Source organism: Cryptomeria japonica, chromosome 11 (genome assembly GCF_030272615.1).
Source record: "Cryptomeria japonica chromosome 11, Sugi_1.0, whole genome shotgun sequence".
Lineage (NCBI taxonomy): Eukaryota > Viridiplantae > Streptophyta > Pinopsida > Cupressales > Cupressaceae > Cryptomeria > Cryptomeria japonica.
In genome coordinates, this window is record NC_081415.1 from 107,661,162 (window position 1) to 107,668,289 (window position 7,128).

Consider the following 7,128-nt stretch of genomic DNA (forward strand, 5'->3'; position numbering starts at 1 on the left):
AATGATTATTTGAACCATAAAGTTGATGGGGATTGGAAGCTACTTATTCTGAATTAGAAATCTCTCTTCTAGTTATTGTGCTAATTTGTGTACATGTGCACTAACTTTTACGACAATGGATGGAGTAAGGGCCATTGAGGGCATAGGTAGAGGTGGTGTATTTCTAATATGTAGGCTACCCTTTTCTATCAAAGGTGATCATTGATGGTTAAATATTTTGACCCATTCAAAGATACATTTATCCATGCTCAATATTGACAATACTCAAGGAGTGTATTATATCCAAAAGCTGTTAGCTATACCATATAGATAGCGAGATGGATTCTAATAGGAGCATGTGGGCCATGGGGTAAGTGACATGTCATTGATTCATACATTGTGTTACTCTAGAGGCTTAGATAGATTCCTTTGGGTGTATGTGACACATGCATTCTAGTGATGGACATCTAGTGTACAATCAAGGGTAGGATGGTTTTTTGCCTATAGAATGTAGGCCTTGAGGAAACTTTCATGCAAGTGATGGACCACCTTGTATACTTAGTTGTTTGAAGGACCGTATAGAAGAGAATTTGTAGGTGATACAACAGTAGGTAACAATTAAGATAACCTTGTAGTACATCGATATGGTATATCATAATATGGAATTGGTATCGTAGTCTACTAGTGGTAGGAACATCTTTGGTAATTAGTCTTTAGGAGGTTATCCTTGTGCATTGTAGATTGGTATGAATGTCCGCTCTATTGAGAATGGGTGTCTCAAACTTACTGGTTGAAATCTTGATCAGATGGAAATGAGCAGTTCATTATGGAAAACTTTCCTGAACTATTGACTAGCTCCAAAGGCAGACGAATACTTCTGTGTGAAGTTGGGACATCCTTGGCTTTGAAATCTATCCCTTCTATAATTCATAAATGTTTGAAATTCCCTCATAATGGCACTATCATAACAAATAATCATAGCCTTTACCAACCCATAGCAAAGCATGGTAATTTGACCCTTGATTAATTTTGGCCTAAACAACCTAAACCTCTTAAGCCTCAAAGTGACATCCTTTTCTTATCTTACTAGAAATGAAAAAATGAGATGATCATGTCCTTGAGTAATCCTAGAGATCTTATACATTTGGATATTTCTCATTCTCATAATGGACCTAGTATTCTTCCTACTCCTATTCCTCCTATATATCCCTTAGTCTCAACTCCTACATCTTACAAAGGAAAGCATTTGGCATCTTCTATATCTCAACCTAGTGGAGTTTCTTTCATTTATCCCCCTTTAATGGAAGAAAATAAGTCGATGCCCATTGATCCTTAAGCTTCACAACCCTCAGCTAAAACTAAAAGAATCATTTTGCGAGAGAGCACTGATGAATATGTCATTCTAAGGATCATGAGATTGCTTCCCAAAACATTTCATCCCCAAAGACATCAAATGTTGACTTGGTCCCATTTATTTGACCTTCACCTAATCCTAGGTAGGAAGTTCAACTCAAATCACCAAAATTAAAAATGCTTAACAAAAATGATGGTTCAAGTTCTTTTCATGTTAGATATCCTATTTTTGTCAATCTAGATGATGATATCTGAATGATGATGTTGTGCATGCTAACAATGTTGATTATAATGATTTCGATGATATGTATGAATTTTTTGATGTCAATCATGATTTTATTCATATTTTTTAAAAGCATTAACCCTAGATCCTAGTGACAAACAAAGTGAATCATAATTAGAGCATGATCCTTGTTTGCAACTTGTAGTAGCTCCATCTACCATTCTCAAAGTGGCTCCTCTTGCATCTTGTCCACCATCCCTAAATGATGTTCAACAAGATTGGGAGGCAGATGATTTACTTGACTAGCTTCATTCGTGTCATAGATTCTATTTTATATGTTTGCTTGTTCGTAATGTGTTTACCACATAATGTGTTGCTTGATATGCTTTTGTGTTGTGTTAGGTTCTCTTTGTAATACCCTTGTTCCTTTGTTGGTGCAAGTTAATAAAGAGGTTGAATCTGTTGTGGCATTCATCTATTTGTATCTCCTTTCTTCTATATGTTGTGCCTTGTGTTGTCTACTTGGGGACAATGCAAAGTGTTGAGATCTCTTCTTGGTCTCTTCCATGTTGACTCAAAAAGACACTTGTGATCTTCCTCCATTATGTTTGTGGCTCCACTACCTTTGGGGGATGAGGCCAATTCAATACAAATATTCTTGTTATACATTATTTATCACAAGAGCATACTGACCCCATAGTTACGAGATCCCTTATGTTCTTTTTTTATATGTTTTGTGGCCATTATTCTTTGATTTGTTATTTCTTGGGGCCATCTCATTATGGTAACCTACTTGTCATTTGTATGTATGCTACCTTAAAGCAATTTCTCTGATAAGGCATATGCAATCACTTTAATGTGGAGGAATATAGTTTAATCAATGTTAAACATTTTGCACACACCATGACATGTTTTTGATACTCAAGTTATTAATTTGTCTTTTAGTTACACCAACAAATGAGACGGGCATCATTAATTTGTAATTCTGTAAAATTAAGGAAAAAGTAGTGGATATAATAGGATGTGTCTAGAAAGTCTAAAAAACTAAAAGAGCATGGTTAGCAAACAATTATGCCAAGCACATTTTCTAGTGCATTCATTGTTTGGTGAGTTTGATTATTGTAAGCATTTTCTAAATAAGGATATCAGGCTTATGTTGGGAGAACAGAACTAAATATAAGCCATAAATGTGAGCAGATAAAATGATTAAACAACAAATAACCATACTTAATGCGGAATGAAACTAAAGTTAACAACTGAGCATTTACACATTAGCAAATTCACGATATCAGAAATTGAAATGAGATTGGAAATGAAGGGGAAAACAGGTTAGCTTTACATCAAGTTTTGTGCAGAACAGGCTTTCTGCAACAAAAATGCTTACAATAATCAAACTCACCAAACAATGAATGCACTAGAAAATGTGCTTGGCATAATTGTTTGCTAACCATGCTCTTTTAGTTTTTTAGACTTTCTAGACACATCCTATTATATCCACTACTTTTTCCTTAATTTTACAGAATTACAAATTACTAAGCCTTTTGCTTTGTAATTTGGTATTTTCTTTTTCATGACTCATAGTAAGAGAATTTTACTAGGCAAACATAGTCATGCTCTCTCTATTTCTTTTTCATATGTTGTCCCTTTTATCTCGATATTAGAGTAATAAGATCCTAAAGTCCTTAGGGGATTAGAGAATCTTGTCTCTTTGATATCTTGGTGAAAATTTTTCTATGCAACTATGTACTTTACTATGAGTATGCTTAGTGCTAAAGTCACAGAAAGAGTGAGTCGTCAAAGAGAATAGTCTAGATCATGTAGCAAGAGTTAACACAACAAAAGTGACACAATGTGATGGAGGCAATGCAAAATAAACTTAATTATAAACTATTGGCAACATGCGGGCTCACAAGATTCAGCACATAGGCCTGATTACATACATTCTCAAATACAAAACCAGGATCGAGCAAGAATGCAAGCCAGCTCCAGACCTCCTAACCTTTAGATTTATCTTCTATGTTCTCATTAATGACTTCTATATGCTTGATTACATTGATTTATATGATAAAGGATGATTTGTGTCAGTCCAAGATGAAGCAAATGCCAATGAACAGGATGTAACATGTAAAAAAACTAGGTCAGACTCTGCCAAAGAGATCCCTCCAGAAAAAATAGTAGAATGAAGTGTAGACCCAAGGGAAAGTTAGCCACACACCAAGGAACATTGGAAACAATGAATTGAAGCTTGGCAAGCTATGAAAATGATCTGCAATATTTTCCAATAGCAAATAAGTCTAAGTGGTTTTGGTGTTCCAACCCAAAAAATTGTCTCAGTTTCTGGAAGTGATAACTTTTCAAAGAAAGATCCAAACATCTTGCAGACTTAGGAAAAGGTAGATGAACATGTTCACAAAAAAAATACAGCTCCCCAAGATCTAGTGAGAAAATGCAAAGAAACACAGAAATAAATGTTGAAACTTCAAACCGAAAACAAACAGAAAAGAAAATATTTTTGGTTGATGCAATATTGCCAAGAACCAGGGATGCTCTTGCATCAAAAATCCAGGGTTGTTGAAAAAGTGAGTCCCCCACTTTTTGGGGATCAGAGGAAAACCAAGATGTTTTGCCTCTTCTTGAGAAATCCAAGATGAATCTTCAGTTGGTCTTCCCTTCCACTTTACAAGATACTCTTTGTATTGGTTGATTTGGGTGCTACACACAATCCTACTATCCAGAATGTCTTCGATCTGATCTAGTTCCCTCTGGGGTATCTGCTTCTCCAAGTCTGCTACACTATCCTCAATAAATTATGCCTCATGGTACTGATGTAGATCTACAATTTTAAATATAGGTGAAATACCCAAACTATCATGTTACTCCACTTCATATGGGTTTTCAGGATTGAATTTCCTCAGATCTTACAAGGTCCAAACTTCCTCATCTACAACTTACTATAGGTTCCAACTAGGAATCTCTTTTTTCTAAGATATACCATTACTTCATCACCAACTTTAAATTCCTTATGTCTCCTTTTCTCATCTTATTTCTCCTTATACTTTTTGTGCATGTCCTCCAAGTGTTGTTTAACTTGAGTATGCACTATCTTCATATGCTTTGAAAATTCTTTTGCTTCTACACTCCTTTTATCTTTATTACTTATTTCTCTCAATTCTGATATGCCTCTAAGGTGAGATCCGATAACAATCTAAAAAGGTGTTCTTCTGGTACTCTTGTTCACTAAATTCTTGTAGGCAAATTCTGCTTGTTCAAGAATCAAGTCCCAACTTCTAGTTTTCTCTCCAACTAAGCATCTCAACAAATTTTCCAAACTTATATTCACTATTTTTGTCTGTCCATCAGTCTATGGGTGAAATGTAGAACTAAACTTCAAATTTTTCTTCATCTTCTTCCAAAGTGTTCTCCAAAAATATCCAACAAACTTAGTCTCTCTATCTGAAACTATGCTTTTAGGTAATCCATGCAATCTCACCACCTCCTTGAAAAATAGGTCAGCTATATGTACTTCATATGCTGTCTTCTTGTAGGGTATGAAATGTGTCATCTTTAAGAATCTATCCACCACCACAAATATAGAATCACTTCCTCTCTGTGTCTTAGGTAAGCCAAGTATAAAATTCATTCTTATGTCCTCCCAAGGTCTCTCCAGAATTGTCAAAGGCTTATACAATCCAACATTCTAACTACTACCTTTTGCAAGTTGACAAATCATACAACTCCACAAATTTTCTGACATCCTTATGAATCTAAGGCCAAAAGTAATTCTCACTAATCAATGTCATTGTCTTATCAACACCAAAGTGTCTGGCTAATCCTCTAGTGTGCTTCTTATTTATTAGACTCTTCCTCATAGAGCTCCTAGGTATACACAATTGAACTCCTCTAAACAACATCTCATCTTGAATGAAATAATCTAACCACTTACTTCTATCCACCATAACTGGTTCCTTACAAATTTCCAAGGTTTTGCAAAATCTAAGTCGTCCTCATACAATTTCTTCAATTCTTCAAAACCTAATACCTCCACTCTCATATCTATCAAGAAATTCCTCCTCCTCAATGCATCAACAACTCTATTTGACTTTCCACTTCTATGCTTCAAAACAAAGGCATAACTCTGCAAGAACTCTACCCATCTCATATGTCTCTGATTCAACTTACTTTGACTGTTCAAATCTTGCAAAGCTTGATAATCAGTATACAACTCAAACTCATTAGACAATAAATAATGTCTCCACTTCTTCAATGCCTAAATTATGGCATAAAACTCTTGATCATACACATAAAATATTCTCCTTGCATCATTCAACTTCTCACTGAAATAAGCTACTGCTCTACCTTCCTAACTTAACACAGCTCCAATTGCATTCCCACTTACATCACAGTCCACTTGAAATACTTTTCTAAAATCCAATAAAGCCAACATAGGCTTCTCTCTTACCTTCTGCTTCAGCAATTCAAAGCTCATATTTGCTCTAGTTGTCCACTTGAAATTATTTATATCTCCTCTCGTTGTCTCAATCATAGGGCTATAAACTGAATTTAAAATTTCTGATAAACTTCTGGTAGAACTAGCCAATCCATGAAATGATCTTACCTCTTCAATGCTTTCTAGTGTAGGCCATTCAACAATTGATCTTACCTTGTCAAGATCCATCTTCAATCCATCTGTAGTTATCACAAATCCCAAATAGAATAATTCTTCCTTCATTAAACTGTACTTTTTAATGTTTATCAACAACTTCTCTTCTCTCAACCTCTGCAAAACTTGTCTCAAATGCAACATATGTTCTTCCTTGCTCTAACTAAAAATCAAAATATCATCCAAATACACAATAACAAACTTACCCAAGAATTTCTTCAATACCTCATTCATCAATCTCAGGAAAGTACTCGATGCATTAGTCAATCCAAAAGGCATCACCAACCATTCATATAGTCCTTCATTTGTCTTGAATGTTGTCTTCCACTCAACTCCTTCTCTGATTCTGATTTGATGGTATCCACTTTTCAAGTCTATCTTTGTGTAGTATCTAGATCCACTAAAACAATCCATTATGTCATCCATCCTAAGAAAAGAAATATGTACTTCACTGTGAACTTGTTTATTGCTCTGGAATTAGTCTACATCCTCCATTGTCCATCCTTCTTAGGTGCTAATACTATTGGCACTGCACAAGGACTCAAGATTTCCCTGATCAAACCTTTCCTCAACAAATACTGTACTTGAATATTTGACTCCTTATTCTCTGTTAGTGTCACCCAATGTGCTTCTTTCTTTGGAAAACTAGCTCAGGGAATTAGGTCCATGCAATGACTAATACTTCTCACAAGGGGTAATCCATTAGGTACATTATCTGAAATGATGTCTCTATACTCTGTTAGCAAATCCCTTATTTCTTTTGGTTGTTTTCCTTCGTGCTTCGGATTGTCAGTCTTCTTAGGAACTAAGGAAAAACACACTTTCTCATATCTAATCCCATCCAAGAATTTCCTTCCATCCACCAAACAAATTTTAGCACTTGTACAAACTTCATCTTTCAGAGGCTCCTCCA